Here is a 21,526-nt window from a genome sequence, read left to right on the forward strand (position 1 = left end):
CTGTTATAGATCGGTAATGCTCAGGTGATTTCCGTATAATTACTGACCCAATAAATTCTGAGCAGACATCCATCATAGTTTGGAGACGGGTTAGAGGGGTCTGTTTCAAAATTGATCAATGTTGAGTAGAATAAAATTAGATTTTACTTTTTTAAAACTCCTAAAACTAAGTGGAGTGTTTCTGTTTCCAAATTGCTCATGGGAACTGCACCATTATTATAGTGTCTGTATGGAGTCCATAGCACATAAGCTGGAACTGATCTTGTTAATACATTATTATTCAATGCAAATCAAATTTGTGTCCAGTTGTTAGGAATTCACTAAACCTGCTGAATTTGAACATTATGTGATTCACTTTGCGCTGAAAAGAAGCACTTCTTATTTTTAAATGGTGTTAATTTCTTTTGGCAACAGGGGTTAACCGGCCATGTTGGGAGCTCTGGGACTCTTATCCCCTATATAATCTGTGTCCTGACTGAAACACATTGTCAGAGCTAGCTTATGCTGCATGGCTTGGAGGACAGTTGTTTGGTGGTTATATGAGGAATTTGGTGGATTTATCTGTGACTGTTGCTTGGGTTTGTAAGTCTGCTAATTCCCTTCCCTCCTCTTACTTTGGTTTTTCTCCATCCTCCACTCCCCTATACACTTCTCTGTTATATGTGAGTGAATATTTGTATACCTGGTATTTTCAGTTGCCCTTGTTTGTGTTGCCTTGTTCGTTTGGTTGGTGTACTGCAGTGCATGGTTGCTCTCCTGTTCCCTGGGTGGGGGAAAGGTACAGACAGAGGACGGATACAGGAGATAAAGCAAGGTTGGTGGCCCCGGCATCTTCACCTTGAGAAGTAACCCGGGTAATAGGACGAGCTAGGGTGCCCTCTAGTGTTAGGAACAGGGAAGGAGCCTGGCAGGAAATGCAGCAGACAATTTATGCTGAATCTGGATATTGGAAGGACATCACAGCTTAGACACAGAAATAGAGAGAAAGACATAAAACAATAAAACTGTACAGATAGTGTGTGGCAATACCATAGTGGAGATGACAAGTGTATGAGGAGAAGAGAAAGAAAATAGATTTAATTGATTGGGAGTGACAGCTGGCAGCTGCTTCTTCCTTGATCATTGCGGTCATAGTGCTGCTGCAATTCAATCACACACAGTCTTTTCAGGGCAACTGGAGGCTTTGGAGAACTTTCGATTTACAGCCAATTGATTTGCTGTAAAAGGAATTTCCTGGAAAAATTCCATGGAGCTGGCAAATTCGGGTTTGAAAAGATGCATTTACTAAATCCATGCTGTCACTACTGTCTGTCCTAGGCCAGTACGGTTACAGGCACAGTGTGGTATATCAGCAATGTGACACTACTTGGTAGCCACAAAGATTGATTATAGCGTGGAGACAATCTCCTCTGAACAGAACTATTCATTATTGGCATCACTAGGTTTTGTAGCCAAGAGAAGCCGCCATTATCCTGATATTACAGCTATAGTTACTTAATGATGAGTAGGGTGCAGTGTCCACACGCTTCGGTACTATTAAAATGGAGGTTCCTAAGTACCTGAGTACTATTATTGTGGATGACAAAAGGTAGTTTGCCTGGAGCCGCCCGTGGCAGATAGGATTGTAAAAAATAATATTATAGTGTGTTTGGATAACATTAGTCTGGTGACCAGTGACCACTAAAAAGACACTGAAAGCAGAGATAACTCACATAAGCAGATGCCTTTTATCAGGGGTGGATTAAGGGTAGCCAGGGCCCCGGGCTTTTCAGACACTGTGGGCCCCCCCGGTCATGTGACAGGGTCATGTGACGGGGTCATGTGACGGGGTCGTGACGGGGTCATCATATACCTGAACCAGATTATTCCAGAAAAATAGTTGCTGTGTGAAACTATAACCTGTCAAACATCCATTGATCTAGTCAATTTACCCTTCACTTCAGTATATAGTATACAGTGTATAGTGTCAGTGTATAGGTAACACTGACTCACCAGTGACGTCTCTAGGTGAAGTCCTTCATCTTTTATCCAGCACAGACCGCCATCACTTCATCCAGCCAGGACTGGTCTCTGCAGGAAATAACACAGTTATCTCGAGCTCCGCTTGTAGAACACATTACTATATTTTTCCCAACTTCTACATTACACCACAAGAAGAAAAAGAGGCGACATAGTGTCACTCTACACAGTAACAGGACCGCCCCCCATTTAAAACAGTATACTCAAAAAATAAAATAAATACATCACTGTAGTAATAATATCCCTTAATTAGCCCCTATGGTAATAATAATATCCCCCATCCTGGCCCCATGTATCTCATTCCTGGCTCCAGCCATATGTTCTCCCATCCTGCCCTCATGAGTATCCATCCTGCCCCATATGATCTCCCCATCCTGCCCCATCTGTCTCCATCGTATCCATCCTGCCCCATGATCCTGCACGATCTGTCTCCAATCCTGTCCCATGTCTTTCATTCTGCTCCGTGTCTCCAATCATGCCCCGTATCTACATTCTGCCCATGTCTCCAGTCCTGCCCCCAGTGTGTCCAGCATCTCTGCCCCCCAGTGTCCAGCATCTCTGCCCCCCAGTGTCCAGCATCTCTGCCCCCCAGTGTCCAGCATCTCTGCCCCCAATGTGTCCAGCATCTCTGCCCCCAATGTGTCCAGCATCCTGCCCCCAATGTGTCCAGCATCCTGCCCCCAATGTGTCCAGCATCCTGCCCCCAATGTGTCCAGCATTCTGCCCCAATGTGTCCAGCATCCTGCCCCCAATATGTCGAGCATCCTGCCCCCAGTGTGTCCAGCATTTTGCCCCCAAAATGTCCAGCATGTTGCCACCAGTGTCTCCAGCTTATTGCCCCCAGTGTGTCCAGCATTCTGCTGCAGTGTATCCAGCATATTGCCCCCAGTGTGTCCAGAAATCTGGCCCAGTGTGTCCAGCATATTGCCCCAGTGTGTCCAGCAATCTGCCCCAGTGTCTGACTCCAGCATATTGCCCCCAGTGTGTCCAGCAATCTGCCCCATTGTCTCCAGCATTGCCCGTGTGTCCAGCAATCTGCCCCAGTGTCTCCAATATTGCCCCAGTGTGTCCAGCATATTACCCCCAGTGTGTCCAGCAATCTGCCCCAGTATGTCCAGCATATTGCCCCAGTGTGTCCAGCAATCTGCCCCAGTGTCTGACTCCAGCATTGCCCCCAGTGTGTCCAGCAATCTGCCCCAGTGTCTCCAGCATTGCCCCCAGTGTGTCCAGCAATTTGCCCCAGTGTGTCCAGCAATGTGCCACAGTGTGTCCAGCAATCTTCCACAGTGTGTCCAGCATATTGCCCCGGGCCCTCCGGATTGCTGTTCACAAAGAAAAAAAAAAAAACGAGTTCTCCTCACCTGACCGGCGCTCCAGCGGCGAGCTCCCTCCAGCAGCGCGGACTCGCCGTCGACTGACAATGACATCAGACGCCGGTGACGTGTGCACTGCGCCTGTGGTCGACTTCAGCTGCCAGCCTCCAATTGGCTGGTGGCTGTTGTTATCTATTGACATGCGGACGCGCGCCCGCACGTCAATAGGTGAAACTGCCACAGCGCCGGTAGGGGCCAGGTGAGCAGATGAGACGGGGCCCGATGTGGGCCCCCTCTGCCCACCAGGCCAATATGCCAGTCAGGGCAGTAATGCCCTGATGGCGGCGGGCAATCTGAGCAGTAGCTCAGGGCCCCCCCACACCACTGGGCCCTGGGCTACCGCCCAGATTGACCTTATTATAATCCGCCCCTGCCTTTTATCTATAAGAATCGGGCAGTACCCCACTGGTATTCCGACTGAGACTGCATTTCATGTCCTTATTTCATCAGTATATTATGCAGACACTACCAAGGCTCCATTGCTTTTCTTACTGTAATTACATATTTGCATATGGGAAACATTTTATTTATAGCTCTAGTTACTTACTGTTAAGACCTGTTCATCTTACACATCGCACCCTGTCATTAGTACAGTATCTGGCAAATCATTAAAGACAGGATGTTTATTGCAGTTATGGAATATTGCTGCTACTGATAAAGCTGCACCAGTATACCTGTATATTACATAGGGATACTGTGCTGAAAAGCAGTAATTTACCGTGTTTATAGAATCATAGAATGTTAGCATTGGAAGGGACCTCCAGGGTCATCCTGTCCAACCCCATGCTCAATGCAGGATTCATTAAACCATCTCAGGGAGATCTTTCCGTCCAGTCTCTGTTTGAAGACTTCCATTGAAGGAGAACTCATCACCTCTTGCATCAGCCTGTTCCACTCATTGCTCATGGAACTGTTCTAAAGTTGTTTTTTTTTAATAACATCTATCAGCAGCCCCTCCTCCACCTTGATAGGGTCCTCAAAAATTACTTTCCTAGTATGATGTTCCTCCTCTCCTGCTTATCCCTCTGGTTGTGGGCAAGCATGTGTTCTGACTCCTTCTCCTCCTTACTCTGGATATGATACTCAGCGGGTTGATGATTTCCGCAATATTTCCATGTTATCATCAGCCGCGCTTGTATCCATTTTAGCCAATACAGCGGTGAAAAAAGTATTGAACACATCACCAATTTTCGAAGTAAATATAAAGGTGTTATTGACATGAAATTCTCACCAGATGTCGGTAACAACCCATCTAATCCACACAGGCAAAGAAATCAAACTATAGATGTCCATAAATTAAGTTATGTGTAATGAGAAATGCATGTAGAAAAGCCACGGAGACACCATCACGTGTTTCTCAACGTAAGCAATAAATAGCCAGGTCTTTCACCGGGAAGGAACAACCACGGGAAGGGCAGCATCCAAAAAGGAAAACCACCTATGCCAAAACATGGTATCCATCCACAGACAGCTGTTTCGGGGTATTTGCCCCTCATCAGTGTGCAGTAGGAAACTGGCTATTAGGAGCAGTGCGTAGTAAAAGGACTAAGGATCACTGCGTTGAGAAACACGTGATGGTGTCTCCGCGGTGTTGGATGTTTTGATCTCCCCAAGGTCATTCATCCTTAGTCCTAATAATGAGAAATGACACGGAAAAAATATTGGAACACTTCTACTGAAATTTATTTAGAACAAAAGCCTTTGTTGGTGATGAAGCTTCAAGATGCCTTCTGTATGGAGAAACTAATCGCATGCATTGCTCAGGTGTGATTTTGTCCAATTCTTACACACAAATACCCTTTAAATCTTGAAGGTCCTGCGGGCTCCTTCTGTGAATTCTGAGCTTTAGTTCCTTCCATACATTTTCTTTTGGATTCAGGTTGGTGATTGGCTGGGCCATTCTAGCAGCTTTATTTTCTTTCTCTGAAACCAATTGAGAGTTTTCTTGGCTATGTGTTTGGGATCATTGTCATGTTGAAATATCCACCCTCATTTTATCCTCATCATCTTGGTAGGTGGCTGCAGATTTTTATGTCTCAGTACATTTGTCCATTCATCCTTCCTTCAATTACATGAAGTTTGAAAGTGCCGTACACTGAAAACAACCCCACTCCATGATGTTCCTACCTCCAAACTTCCCTGTTGGTATGGTGTTTTTGCGGTGGTGGCCTCCAAACACAGCCTTCATTATTGCATTCAAAAAGTTCAATTTTGGTCTCATCTTACCAGACCATATTCTCCAGGTATTTGACAGGCTTGTCTAAATGTTGTTGAGCAAACTTTAAATGCACTTGAACATGATTTTTGTTCAGCAATGGAGTCTTGTGTGGAGATTGTGCATACAGGCTGAGTGCATTACTTTATTGTTTTCTTTGAAATAATTGTACCTGCTGACACCTGGTCAGGGCCACGTAATGGTGAAATCATCATTTCCCCTTCTGGATTATGGCCCCCAACAGTGCTCACTGGAACATTCAGTAGTTTATAAATTCTTCTGTAACCAATGCCATTAGTATGTTTTTTAACAATAGGGGTGCAAAAGTCTTGAGACAGCTCACTGGTTTACCCATCATGAGATGTTTCTTGTGTGGCACCTTGGTAATGAGACACCCTTTTATAGGCCACCAGTTGAACCAGCTGATATTATTTTTCACTAAGTGGCATCATTGCTCTCTAATTACTGATAGATTTCAGCTGGTCTCATGACTTTCCATGGCTTTTTGCACCTCTCTTTATTCATGTGTTCAATACTTTTTCGCTGTGTCATTTCTCATTATTACACAAAATTAAATTTACGGACATCTATGGTTTGATTTCTTTGCCTGTGTGGACAGGATGGGTTGTTACCGACATCTGGTGATAATTTCATGTAAATAGCACATCTAGAAATATATTTACCATACTGGTGATGTATTCAATACCTATTTTTACCCATTTTGTATGTATTATATATATAGTGTTTATGCTCAGCCGAAGGGCAGGTGTAGACGGCCGTAGATTCTGTAATCCAAGAGAATCAAGACAATTATGCAAATGGCACTCTGATCAAACTCCAATCAGAGGGTCAGCATAGCATTTACTCAAATGAGGAGAATATGTAGGAAAAAATGTTTTCATCTTCTCTATTCCATTAGGCTGTGGAAATCGAACTGCACTCAGATGTCATTCGAATGCAATCCAATGGCCAAATATTGGATCAAACTTGGTCAATGAGCATTTTTTTTCCTAGGATAGTCTATGGTGCAACATTGGTCTTAAAGAGGTTGCCTGGTCTTTTGATAAAAGTTTTCAGCCTCACTCTGTGTGACTCCATACTTCTGAATCCTAGCAGCATGCGCACTGCACACTGTCAGGATTCTCTGGCATTTCTGTGGATAGCAGGCGGTCACATGACTGCTAGTATACAGGTATACAGTTTGCATACTTCCTGCCACATTCCAACTAGACATTCTCGACCTCGTTCAATTCTCTTATACTGAGTGAGGCTGAACACGTCCAGTTGGCATGTGACCGTATGTATGAAAATTGTATACTTGCAGTCATACGATTGCCGATCTAACCGGCAACACTGGTGACTCCTGACAGCATACGGTCCGCACGCTGTGAAAATTCAGAAGTATGCATTCACATAGAGTGCCTGCAGACTTTCACCAGAAGACTTTCACTTCAAATCTGCCTGTAATAATCGTCCCATTTATTTACATGAGAAAGCACGCTGCAGTGCACATCGCTTTTTATTTTTCTGCATGTTTTTTTAATGTATGTTAAAAAAGCAAAAAGGTCGAAAAAGTGGAAATAAACCTCACTGTGTAGTATATGAAAGGTTGCTCCTCACTACTATAGCTAAGATCCAAGTCGGTTGTCCACCAGAAATTCATAGGAAAAAGGATCCACTGGCTGAATTCTTATAAAAGTTCAGATCTTTAATTCACATAATTAAAAACGGATTGTCCAGACAATTTAAAATGTAGTGCCCGTTCTGACGCGTTTCTGGCCATAGCCATAAGTCATAGTACTAAAGTCAGAAACGCGTCAGAATGGTCACTACATTTTAACCACATTTTTTTGGGTAAGATTTCTTGCAGTGAAAATGTGCCGCACTTTACATCTACCCTTCATGTTCTCAGGAAAACCATATCGAAAACCACCCATAAGAAATTGCATCAAATAATTTATTCTCCGCAATCAAATCATCTGTTGTCATCAGCATCATCAAGGGAGCAGATCCCTCTTTATTACAGCAGCCCAGTCATCCCATGGTGTTCCACCCACTTCCATCACTCGTAGGTTTGGCTTGTAGAACCAGTCTGACTTACTGTGTGGTTGCTGTGCCGCTGATGTACGTTGATTCAAAAAGAGCAGCAGTGACCGGAGAGTTCATAGAAGAAGAGAAAGAGAAGTGAGACGTGCGAGCTGTGAGTATACCATCATGTCCATGTATATAGCTAAATGTGAAGCTGTTACTGGAAGCGAAAGGACAGTGGTCTTCAGGGATGACTAATGAAATTCTTACATAGTTTTTTATTCTTAATGTCAGTAAGGTTTAGTTATTTGTGTACATTGTGGGTTTCTATACATCCAGCAGTTGTAATAGAATATGAAGGAGACAGTGATGCAGTGTTGGACAGCTGCCAATGATATGCACATTGCGGTTCCCTGCCCGTGACAAGGACATTACGGAGGCTCTTAATAAGCCGGACATTGGAATGAAGCTTTGTATCTGCTACCATCCAACAACTAAATTGATGTTCCGTGGATGTGTTATGTAATTTGGAAACCAAACGCAACACGTTGCTATAGCCCATCACTGTCATCTCGATGCCCGAGAAGCCTTCTCAAATCTAATAATCTGATCTCACATTTTTGACATAAGGAACTCTAGAGATATACTGATACTGTAACAAGATTGTGAGGATCATGGCTGGAAAAAAAAAAGCAATAGCTGAAATAACAATTACTGACCTATCAAGCGTCCCAATATGTCTGTCTCATTAAACAGTCCTATTCTCCAGAAATGACAGTGCTGGAAAGTCTTTTTTAAAATTTCGACCTTTGCATTGTGTCGTCCCTCCGTTACTTCTGGCATGCTTAGCAGGTCAATCTCCGCAAGGAGAAACAATACTTCTTGGATTCGGGAAATGAACAAATTGTTAAGTGGGCATATCCATCCTCCTAATCCAAGAAGGATGTCCTTATACAGGCCAATGATTGGAAACAAAGAAAAGAGAACAGAGTAATCATAAGCCACAAGGATGAAATAAAAGATAAAATTTAGTCAATCAAGTACTTAAACAGAAGGTCTTAAAGCAAAGGAGGAACAAATAGTAAGGGGATATATACTAAAAAATGTCATATATGGGATCAGAATAGTAATAAGATGCCTATAGGTGATCAGTCGGGCATCTCCACACATGGGTACGTGGTAGGTCCTTATTTTGACTAGTGACTAGCGTTTGGAGCACATGTGGAAACCTGCATATTGCAATCTGCTTACCCTGATTAGGTATTAATAACAAAATTTGCACTTTATTCTGACACATTTGGAACCAGCACTCCCATCTCTTTTAACCTTTTTCATGCACTGAATCTTCTTTCTAAAGTCTGATTTTTCTGCTAGTTCACGCTCACCACTGATCACCTATGGACATTTTATTACTATTCGGTGATTCTGATCCCAGATATGACATTTTTTACAATATATCCCACCTTTTGTTTGTTCCTTCTTTGCTCTAAGACCTTCTGTTCGGTATTTTTGATATTTTATGTACTTGATTGAATATACTTTATCTTTTATTTCATCCTTGTGGTTTATGGTGACTTCTCTTTTCTTTGCAATCAGTAGGAGTACTCCACTCTTATATATCATTTACAATGGGGGAACTGCATAACATTGATTAAGTTCACGACTTATAGATTTGTATTGTGTATCTTGAATTCTTGGTTAATACTCGCTAATGATGTCCAATCAGTTGGCATCATCCGATTGTCTATGGGCAGCATGCCATAATGATGAGGGGAATGGGGACAGATTTCAATTCCAACATTTCCAGGCGGAATAAGGAAGCAACAGAAAAATGCAGATAAGACCGATGCTCCAGAGTTGTTATTTTAGAGGGAATACAAGTATTTACTGAACCTGAATGGTCTGGAGAGCTGACATGCAGGGCATCTAACCTTTGTTATAATTTTTATTTCATAAATTAATTGTACACATGAAAATAAGCAATTTTGTAATATATCTATCAGAGAAAAAAAGCTTCTTTCTCTGATAGATGTGATCAGTCATTATCAAAAGTCTGAATTCTGAGATAAAATCTGTACTTAGTGAAGACTTTCCCATTACTGAAACAGGTGACGGCAGCTGCTACCGATACAATTCTATGTAGATGGGAGGGGAGGAGCTAGAGACAGAGCTCCGCCCCCTCCTCTCCTTTCTATCTACATATAATCTCATCAGTAGCCGTATTTTGAGGACCATAACACGCACCATAAATTTTGGGGAGGAAAATAGGAAAAAAAAAGATTTTTAATAAAAAGGTGGTGCGTCTTCTAGTCTGATTTTACTGTAGCTTACCTGGTTTTGGCTGTGGTAGAGTGCGGTAGGGTCAATGCTGCAGGAAGACAGCTGCGGCAGCAGGAGTGGGGCAATACTGCGAGCCCTGGACTGGAAGGAGGGGGTGTCCCGCAGCTGCGGACCCATGGCTGTCAGAAAATGTCAGGGTTGAGCAGAATCCCCGTACTTTCCCATTGATTTTCCCTGCGGTGGGTTTTCATGCAGTATAATGGGCCGACATACAATATAATGGTCCCACACCTCTACACATTGTATAATGGCCCCCACACAGCCCTCCACACAGAATGATGGACCCCACACAAGCCTTCACACTGTATAATTGCTTGGATACAGTTTAAAGGCTCCACAGAAGACTCCAAATATTATAATAGTCCCCAATTAGCCTTACATACAGCATAATGCACCCCACAGCCTGTATAGAATAATGCACCCCATAGTCCATACAGTATAATGCACCCAATAGTCCATACAGTATAATGCTCCCCATAGCCTGTACAGTATAATGCACCCCCATAGCATGTACAGTATAATGCACCCCAAAGTCCATATAGCACAATGCACCCCATAGTCCGTACAGTATAATGCACCTTATAGTCTGTACAGTATAATGCAGCCCATATAGTATAATGCACCCCATACGATATACAGTTATATGAAAAAGTTTGGGCACCCCTATTAATCTTAAGCTTAACCCCTTTACCCCCAAGGGTGGTTTGCACGTTAATGACCAGGCCAATTTTTACAATTCTGACCACTGTCCCTTTATGAGGTTATAACTCCGAAACGCTTCAACGGATCCTGGTGATTCTGACATTGTTTTCTCGTGACATATTGTACTTCATGATAGTGGTAAAATTTCTTTGATAGTACCTGCGTTTATTTGTGAAAAAAACAGAAATTTGGCGAAAATTTTGAAAATTTCGCAATTTTCAAACTTTGAATTTTTATGCAATTAAATCACAGAGATATGTCACACAAAATACTTAATAAGTAACATTTCCCACATGTCTCCTTTACATCAGCATAATTTTGGAACCAATTTTTTTTTTTGTTAGGGAGTTATAAGGGTTAAAAGTTGACCAGCAATTTCTCATTTTTACAACACCATTTTTTTTTAGGGACCACGTCTCATTTGAAGTCATTTTGAGGGGTCTATATGATAGAAAATGCCCAAGTGTGACACCATTCTAAAAACTGCACCCCTTAAGGTGCTCAAAACCACATTCAAGAAGTTTATTAACCCTTCAGGTGTTTAATAGGAATTTTTGGAATGTTTAAATAAAAATGAACATTTAACTTTTTTACACAAAAAATTTACTTCAGCTCCAATTTGTTTTATTTTACCAAGGGTAACAGGAGAAATTGGACCCAAAAAGTTGTTGTCCAATTTGTCCTGAGTACGCTGATACCCCATATGTGGCAGTAAACCACTGTTTGGGCGCATGGGAGAGCTCGGAAGGGAAGGAGCGCTATTTGACTTTTCAATGCAAAATTGACAGGAATTGAGATGGGACGCCATGTTGCGTTTGGAGAGCCACTGATGTGCCTAAACATTGAAACCCCCCACAAGTGACACCATTTTGGAAAGTAGACCCCCTAAGGAACTTATCTGGATGTGTGGTGAGCACTTTGACCCACCAAGTGCTTCACAGAAGTTTATAATGCAGAACCGTAAAAATAAAAAATCATATTTTTTCACAAAAATTATATTTTTGCCCCCAATTTTTTATTTTTCCAAGGGTAAGAGAAGAAATTGGACCTCAAAAGTTGTTGTCCAATTTGTCCTGAGTACGCTGATACCCCATATGTGGCAGTAAACCACTGTTTGGGCGCATGGGAGAGCTCGGAAGGGAAGGAGCGCAGTTTGACTTTTCAATGCAAAATTGACAGAAATTGAGATGGGACGCCATGTTGCGTTTGGAGAGCCACTGATGTGCCTAAACATTGAAACCCCCCACAAGTGACACCATTTTGGAAAGTAGACCCCCTAAGGAACTTATCTAGAGGTGTGGTGAGCACTTTGACCCACCAAGTGCTTCACAGAAGTTTATAATGCAGAACCGTAAAAATAAAAAATCATATTTTTTCACAAAAATTATATTTTTGCCCCCAATTTTTTATTTTTCCAAGGGTAAGAGAAGAAATTGGACCTCAAAAGTTGTTGTCCAATTTGTCCCGAGTACGCTGATACCCCATATGTGGCAGTAAACCACTGTTTGGGCGCATGGGAGAGCTCGGAAGGGAAGGAGCGCCGTTTGACTTTTCAATGCAAAATTGACAGGAATTGAGATGGGACGCCATGTTGCGTTTGGAGAGCCACTGATGTGCCTAAACATTGAAACCCCCCACAAGTGACACCATTTTGGAAAGTAGACCCCCTAAGGAACTTATCTGGATGTGTGGTGAGCACTTTGACCCACCAAGGGCTTCACAGAAGTTTATAATGCAGAGCCATAAAAATAAAACAAAATTTTTTTCCCACAAAAATTATTTTTTAGCCCCCAGTTTTGTATTTTCCCTAGGGTAACAGGAGAAATTGGACCCCAAAAGTTGTTGTCCAATTTGTCCTGAGTACGCTGATACCCCATATGTGGGGGGGGGAACCACCGTTTGGGCGCATGGGAGGGTTCGGAAGGGAAGGAGCGCCATTTGGAATGCAGACTTAGATGGAATGGTTTGCAGGCGTCACATTGCGTTTGCAGAGCCCCTAATGTACCTAAACAGTAGAAACCCCCCACAAGTGACACCATTTTGGAAAGTAGACCCCCTAAGGAACTCATCTTGATGTGTTGTGAGAGCTTTGAACCCCCAAGTATTTCACTACAGTTTATAACGCAGAGCCGTGCAAATAAAAAATATTTTTTTTTCCACAAAAATTATATTTTAGCCCCCAGTTTTGTATTTTTCCAAGGTTAGCAGGAGAAATTGGACCCTAAATGTTGTTGTCCAATTTGTCCTGAGTACGCTGATACCCGATATGTGGGGGGGAACCACCGTTTGGGCGCATGGGAGGGCTCGGAAGGGAAGGAGCATCATTTGGAATGCAGACTTAGATGGATTGGTCTGCAGGCGTCACATTGCGTTTGCAGAGCCCCTAATGTACCTAAACAGTAGAAACCCCCCACAAGTGACCCCATATTGGAAACTAGACCCCTCAATGAACTTATCTAGATGTGTTGTGAGAACTTTGAACCCCCAAGTGTTTCACTACAGTTTATAACGCAGAGCCGTGAAAATAAAAAATCTTTTTGTTTTCCCACAAAAATTATTTTTTAGCCCCCAGTTTTGTATTTTCCCAAGGGTAACAGGAGAAATTGGTCCACAAAAGTTGTTGTCCAATTTGTCCTGAGTACGCTGATACCCCATATGTTGGGGTAAACCCCTGTTTGGGCACACAGGAGAGCTCGGAAGGGAAGGAGCACTGTTTTACTTTTTCAACGCAGAATTGGCTGGAATTGAGATCGGACGCCATGTCGTGTTTGGAGAGCCCCTGATGTGCCGAAACAGTGGAAACCCCCCAATTATAACTGAAACCCTAATCTAAACACACCCCTAACCCTAATTCCAACGGTAACCCTAACCACACCTCTAACCCTGACACACCCCTAACCCTAATGCCAACCCTATTCCCAACTGTAAATGTAATCTAAACCCTAACCCTAACTTTAGCCCCAACCCTAACTGTAGCCCCAACCCTAACCCTAACCCTAGCCCTAACCCTAGCCCTAACCCTAGCCCTAACCCTAGCCCTAACCCTAGCCCTAACCCTAACCCTAGCCCTAACCCTAGCCCTAACCCTAGCCCTAACCCTAGCCCTAGCCCTAACCCTAGCCCTAACCCTAGCCCTAACCCTAGCCCTAACCCTAGCCCTAGCCCTAACCCTAGCCCTAACCCTAGCCCTAACCCTAACCCTAACCCTAGCCCTAACCCTAGCCCTAACCCTAGCCCTAACCCTAGCCCTAACCCTAGCCCTAACCCTAGCCCTAACCCTAGCCCTAACCCTAACCCTAGCCCTAACCCTAGCCCTAACCCTAGCCCTAGCCCTAACCCTAGCCCTAACCCTAGCCCTAACCCTAGCCCTAACCCTAACCCTAATCCTAGCCCTAACCCTAGCCCTAATGGGAAAATGGAAATAAATACATTTTTTTTTATTTTTCCCTAACTAAGGGGGTGATGAAGGGGGGTTTGATTTACTTTTATAGCGGGTTTTTTAGCGGATTTTTATGATTGGCAGCCGTCACACACTGAAAGACCCTTTTTATTGCAAAAAATATTTTTTGCAATACCACATTTTGAGAGCTATAATTTTTCCATATTTTGGTCCACAGAGTCATGTGAGGTCTTGTTTTTTGTGGGACGAGTTGACGTTTTTATTGAAAACATTTTTGGGCACGTGACATTTTTTGATCGCTTTTTATTCCGATTTTTGTGAGGAAGAATGACCAAAAGCCAGCTATTCATGAATTTCTATTGGGGGAGGCGTTTATACCGTTCTGCGTTTGGTAAAATTGATAAATCAGTTTTATTCTTCGGGTCAGTACGATTACAGCGATACCTCATTTATATCATTTTTTTATGGTTTGGTGCTTTTATACGATAAAAACTATTTTACAGAAAAAATAATTATTTTTGCATCGCTTTATTCTCAGGACTATAACTTTTTTATTTTTTTGCTGATGATGCTGTATGGCGGCTCTTTTTTTGCGGGACAATATGACGCTTTCAGCGGTACCATGGTTATTTATATCTGTCCTTTTGATCGCGTGTTATTCCACTTTTTGTTCGGCGGTATGATAATAAAGCGTTGTTTTTTGCCTCGTTTTTTTTTTTTTTTTCTTACGGTGTTTACTGAAGGGGTTAACTAGTGGGACAGTTTTATAGGTCGGGTCGTTACGGACGCGGCGATACTAAATATGTGTACTTTTATTGTTTTTTTTTTTTTATTTAGATGAAGAAATGTATTTATGGGAATAATATTTTTTTTTTTTTTTCATTATTTTGGAATATTTTTTTTTATTTTTTTTACACATTTGGAAAAATTTTTTTTTACTTTTTTACTTTGTCCCGGGGGGGACATCACAGATCAGTGATCTGACAGTTTGCACAGCACTCTGTCAGATCACTGATCTGACATGCAGCGCTGCAGCCTTCACAGTGCCTGCTCTAAGCAGGCTCTGTGAAGCCACCTCCCTCCCTGCAGGACCCGGATCCGCGGCCATCTTGGATCCGGGGCTCGAGCAGGGAGGGAGGTGAGGAGACCCTCGCAGCAACGCGATCACATCGCGTTGCTGCGGGGGGCTCAGGGAAGCCCGCAGGGAGCCCGCTCCCTGCGCGGTGCTTCCCTGCACCGCCGGCACATCGCGATCATCTTTGATCGCGGTGTGCCAGGGGTTAATGTGCCGGGGGCGGTCCGTGACCGCTCCTGGCACATAGTGCCGGATGTCAGCTGCGATAAGCAGCTGACACCCGGCCGCGATCGGCCGCGCTCCCCCCGTGAGCGCGGCCGATCGGCTATGACGTACTATCCCGTCCAGGGTCAGATAAGCCCAGGGCACCTCGACGGGATAGTACGTCTAAGGTCACAGAGGGGTTAATGTTTTATAAAAAATTTTTTTTTTGCAACAGCTATTTCAGTTTCATATATCTAATAACTGTTGTACACAGTAATGTTTCTGCCTTGAAATGAGGTTTATTGTACTAACAGAAAATGTGCAATCTGCATTCAAACAAAATTTGACAGGTGCATAAGTATGGGCACCCCTCCAGAAAAGTGACATTAATATTTAGTAGATCCTCCTTTTGCAAAAATAACAGCCTCTAGTCGCTTCCTGTAGCTTTTAATGAGTTCCTGGATCCTGGATGAAGGTATTTTTGACTATTCCTCTTTACAAAACAATTCCAGTTCAGTTAAGTTTGATGGTCGCCGAGCATGGACAGCCCTCTGCAAATGATCCCACAGATGTTCAATGATATTCAGGTCTGGGGACTGGGATGGCCATTCCAGAACAGTGTAATTGTTCCTCTGCATGAATGCCTGAGTAGATTTGGAGCAGTGTTTTGGATCATTGTCTTGCCGAAAGATCCATCCCCTGCGTAACTTCAACTTTGTCACTGATTCATGAACATTATTGTCAAGGATCTGCTGATACTGAGAGGAATCCATGCGTCCCTCAACTTTAACAAGATTCCCGGTGCCGCCATTGGCCACACAGCCCCAAAGCATGATGGAACTCCACCAAATTTTACTGTGGGTAGCAAGTGTTTTCCTTGGAATGCAGTGTTTTTGGCCGCCATGCATAACACCTTTTTGTATGACCAAACAACTCAATCTTGGTTTCATCAGTCCACAGGACCTTCTTCCAAAAAGAAATTGGCTTCCCAAATGTGCTTTTGCATACCTCAGCCGACTCTGTTTGTGGCGTGCTTGCAGAAACGGCTTCTTTCGCATCCCTCTCCCATACAGCTTCTCCTTGTGCAAAGTGCGTTGTATAGTTGACCGATGCACAGTGACACCATCTGCAGCAAGTTGATGCTGCAGCTCTCTGGAGGTGGTCTGAGGATTGTCCTTGACTGATCTCACCATTCTTCTTCTCTGCTTTTCTGATGTTTTTCTTGGCCTGCCACTTCTGGCCTTAACAAGGACTGTACCTGTGTTCTTCCATTTCCTTACTATGTTCCTCACAGTGGAAATTGACAGGTTAAATCTCTGAGACAGCTTTTTGTATCCTTCCCCTGAACAACTATGTTGAATAATCTTTATTTTCAGATCATTAGACAGTTGTTTTGAGGAGCCCATTATGCCACTCTTCAGAGGAGATTCAAACAGGAGAACAACTTGCAAGTGGCCACTTTAAGTAGCTTTTCTCATGATTGCATACACCTGGCTATGAAGTTCAAAGCTCAATGAGGTTAGAAAACCAAAAAAAGTGCTTTAGTAAATCAGTAAAAAGTAGGTAGGAGTATTTAAAACAAGAAAATGATAAAGGTGCCCATACTTATGCACCTGTCAAATTTTGTTTGAATGCAGATTGCACATTTTCTGTTAGTACAATAAACCTAATTTCAAGGCAGAAACATTACTGTGTCCAATAGTTATTAGATATATGAAACTGAAATAGCTGTTGCAAAAAAAACAATTTTTTATAAAACATTAAGCTTAAGATTAATAGGCGTGTCTAAACTTTTTCATATAACTGTAATGCACCCCATAGCCCATGCAGTATTATGGGCACCCCCATGTACCCCCATGACCTGTACAGTATAATGCCCCCATGGCCTGTACAGTATAATGCACCCCACAGTTCATACAATATAATGTACCCCCATGACCCGCAAAGTATAATGTACCCCATAGTCCATACAGTATAATGCATGCCATAGTCCATTATAATGCACCCAATAGTCCATACATTATAATGCATCCCATAGCCCATACATTATAATGCATCCCGTAGGCCATACAGTATAATGCACCCCCATAGTCTATACAGTATAATGCACCCTCATGACCCATACAGTATAATATACCCCCATAGCCCATAGTGTACAATGCAGCCCATAGCCCGAGCTGAGCCAAATTCATAGTTTCCTTAATGACCTATGATGAAATTGTTCATCAACTTTCTTACAGATCAACTAAGGCTCAACTAAGGCTACATCTTTCTTTATGTCACATCTGAGACTCTGTTGTGTATACATAACATAGGATACATCAAGACTATACTGTATATACATGACATATGATAAACTGAGACTCTGCAATTTATACATAACATAGGATACAGTGAGACTATACTGTATATACATGACATAGGATACACTGAGACTCTGCTGTTTATTCATAACATAAGGTACACCTAGACTATGCTGTATATACATGATATAGGATACACTGCAACTGCTGTTTATACATTACACTAGAAATAGGCCCGATGCTATCGCATTGGGAGTGTGGTGAAATTGTTGCTGTCAAATGAAAACTGCATGTTGCAAGAAAAACATAGACGTCACCGCTAGAGTTGAGCGACCTTGACCTTTTTAGAGTCGAGCCGGGTTTTGCGAAACCCGACTATGTCCAAAGTCGGGTCGAGTGAAATCGGCCGATTATGACGTAAAGTCGGGATCGACCGAAACACGAAACCCAATGCAAGTCAATGGGGCAGCATAGTCGGCAGTGAGTGGGGGCCAGGAAAACACCTAGAGTGCCCATTTTAATGTCAAAACCATCCATTCTTCTTAATGAAGCTTGTCAAGCGTAATTTACCTTATAATAATTGGAAGGCATTTGAAATTGGGGGTCATTTGGCTAAAGTTGTGGGGGGTAGGGCTGGTTCAAGTAATTAGTGGGCCCAGGAAATCTGGACCACGTCACGGCAGTGGAGCAGGGAGAGGTAAGTATTTCAACTTTGCAAGTGCTGTGAACCTGAGCAAGCAGGGGGGGCCCACTCGTTGGCATTGGCACTGGCACAGGGCCCCTCAAAGTACAGCGGTGTGTTTGCACGGCGGGGGCGCCTCCCACCGGCAGCAACACTTTTGCGTACTATGAGAGGCCCTGTGCCAGTGACGTCGCCAACTAGTATTCCTCCCCCCACCTGATGAAGGAACCTGCACTTTCATCTGCACCTTCCTCTTTGTCCCCGTGTAAGGTGGTATGGTATGCGGGAAGAGCAACCTGACTTTCAGCAGGGTCACAATGTTGTTGTGTAGCGTGCACGGGGAATGTTGCGTTATGGGTCAATGTACCAGCAGACTCATCTATCACTGGCTGGGCAATGGGCACGATGAAGTGGAAACACAGATATAGGCCCAAAGAAGAAAGTGGGCTAAATGCAGTTCAAAATTGGTAACACAGGAATAACCAGGGGGCATTGCAGTGGAGGACAACTGGAATGAGAGGCTGACACAGAGAGTAGGGCCAAATCAGTAAGTAGTCGAAATGCAGTTCAAAATTGGCAACCGTAGTAAACAGGCGGCACAGCTTTGTTCAGTGGAGGAGAACAGCAAGGAGTGGCAGACACCGATAGTAGGCCCCAAACCAACTAGTACGCCAAATGCAGTTGTTCCATTTAACCACAATTTAATGAGAGCCTGAAGATAGAAGCTCAGGAAAGGCAACCTGGGGAACACCTTGGAGTGTAACACACCATCTCTCTCCACCCCATACCCATTTTGTATGGCCTAATGCAGTGTACTTTTCTACAACTACTAAACGAGAGTCGGAAGACCGAAGCAATGGCAAGGAAACCTGGGGAACACCTTAGAGTGTAACACACCCTCTCTCTACACCCCATACCCAATTTGAAGGTCTAATGCAGTGTAGTTTCCAAGAACTACTAAACGAGAGCCGGAAGATCGAAGCTCAGGAAAGGCAACCTGGGGAACACCTTGGAGTGTAACACACCCTCTCGCTACACCCCATACCCAATTTGAAGGCCTAATGCAGCGTAGTTTCCAACAACTACTAAACGAGAGCCGGAAGATCGAAGCTCAGGAAAGGCAACCTGGGGAACACCTTGGAGTGTAACAAACCCTCTCTCTACACCCCATACCCAATTTGTAGGCCTAATGCAGCGTAGTTTCCGACAACTACTAAACGAGAGCATGAAGATCGAAGCTCAGGAAAGGCAACCTGGGGAACACCTTGGAGTGTAACACACCCTCTCTCTACACCCCATACCCAATTTGTAGGCCTAATGCAGCGTAGTTTCCGACAACTACTAAACGAGAGCCGGAATATCGAAGCTCAGGAAAGGCAACCTGGGGAACACCTTGGAGTGTAACACACCCTCTCTCTACACCCCATACCCAATTTGAAGGCCTAATGCAGTGTAGTTTCCAAGAACTACTAAACGAGAGCCGGAAGATCGAAGCTCAGGAAAGGCAACCTGGGGAACACCTTGGAGTGGAACACACCATCTCTCTACACCCCATACCCAATTTGAAGGCCTAATGCAGCGTAGTTTCCAACAACTACTAAACGAGAGCCGGTAGATCGAAGCTCAGGAAAGGCAACCTGGGGAACACCTTGGAGTGTAACACAACGTCTCTCTACACCACGGAAGGGATGATTCTTAGGAAGGAAGGCTGTTGGAAATAAGCATTGCGCGTCCGAGGGTGATTAGATTCTTATTAGGTATATACTCACCCTCGGACGCGCCCTGCTTCTTTATTTGGAATGAATGTTTATTTGCAATGTGGTGTTGACTTTCTCTATTATTTTGGTAATTAATGATTTTATTATTTTCATTATTTTGCATCTTCTCGGCAATAATATAAAGAAGACGCGACAGGACAACACTCGGTGGATGCCATATGTGTGTTTTCAATTTAAAAAAACTTTCAGTTAACTACTTGCAGGAGAAAGTAATTGTAGCTGGTGGCCATTTTTAGTACTGTACCAGATTTTAGTTGTGTGTTTGTTTTTAATGTTAAAATGTCTGCATTTGATATCTCACCAGTATTTTCTTTTTTATAAGCAAAATACTTATTTTTATATTTTCTGATGTTGGTTCCAGGGGTACACGGCCAGCAGTGCCCTGGTCAGTGTAGTAGTAGTTGAAAGAATGGACCGCAGACAGGCATCGAAGGCCTAAAATAAAAACACATGGCTGTAGGCAATTTTAAATTGGTTCCAGGGGTACACGGACAGCAGTGGTGTGGTCAGTGGAGGCCTAGTGGAAGGAGTGACCGCAGACAGGCATCGAAGGCCTAAAATAATAACACATGGCTGTAGGCAATTTTAAATTGGTTCCAGGGGTACACGGGCAGCAGTGACCTGGTCAGTGTAGTAGTAGTTGAAAGAATGGACCGCAGACAGGCATCGAAGGCCTAAAATAAAAAAATTGGGCTGGCTGTAGGCAATTTTAAATTGGTTCCAGGGGTACACGGACAGCAGTGGTGTGGTCAGTGGAGGCCTAGTGGAAGGAGTGACCGCAGACAGGCATCGAAGGCCTAAAATAATAACACATGGCTGTAGGCAATTTTAAATTGGTTCCAGGGGTACACGGACAGCAGTGGTGTGGTCAGTGGAGGCCTAGTGGAAGGAGTGACCGCAGACAGGCATCGAAGGCCTAAAATACTAACACATGGCTGTAGGCAATTTTAAATTGGTTCCAGGGGTAGACGGGCAGCAGTGACCTGGTCAGTGTAGTAGTAGTTGAAAGAATGGACCGCAGACAGGCATCGAAGGCCTAAAATAAAAAAATTGGGCTGGCTGTAGGCAATTTTAAATTGGTTCCAGGGGTACACGGGCAGCAGTGACCTGGTCAGTGTAGTAGTAGTTGAAAGAATGGACCGCAGACAGGCATCGAAGGCCTAAAATAAAAAAATTGGGCTGGCTGTAGGCAATTTTAAATTGGTTCCAGGGGTACACGGGCAGCAGTGGTCTGGTCAGTGGAAGTCTAGTGGAAGGAGTGACCGCAGACAGGCTTCCAAGGCCTAACATAACAAACTTGGGCTGGCTGTAGGCACTTTTAAATTGGTTCCAGGGGTACACGGGCAGCAGTGGTCTGGTCAGTGGAAGTCTAGTGGAAGGAGTGACCGCAGACAGGCTTCGAAGGCC

At 43.6% G+C, this 21,526-nt stretch overlaps 1 protein-coding gene across 3 annotated transcripts in view; it reads left to right on the top strand.

Moving 5' to 3' along the window:
* The window catches only part of LOC138642931 (carbonic anhydrase 13-like), a 158,263-nt gene that overhangs the window by 53,746 nt on the left and 82,991 nt on the right, over positions 1 to 21,526 (top strand). The window contains exon 1 of one of the 3 annotated variants that reach the window (XM_069731556.1): positions 7,678 to 7,807. The exons of the other annotated variants lie outside the window; for them this stretch is intronic. The gene's annotated coding sequence lies outside the window, so the exon portion shown is untranslated. Of the gene's footprint in view, positions 1 to 7,677; positions 7,808 to 21,526 lie in introns of those variants that run through there. 3 annotated transcript variants of the gene reach the window in all.

Source organism: Ranitomeya imitator, chromosome 6, assembly GCF_032444005.1.
Source record: "Ranitomeya imitator isolate aRanImi1 chromosome 6, aRanImi1.pri, whole genome shotgun sequence".
In the NCBI taxonomy this organism is placed as follows: Eukaryota; Metazoa; Chordata; class Amphibia; order Anura; family Dendrobatidae; genus Ranitomeya; species Ranitomeya imitator.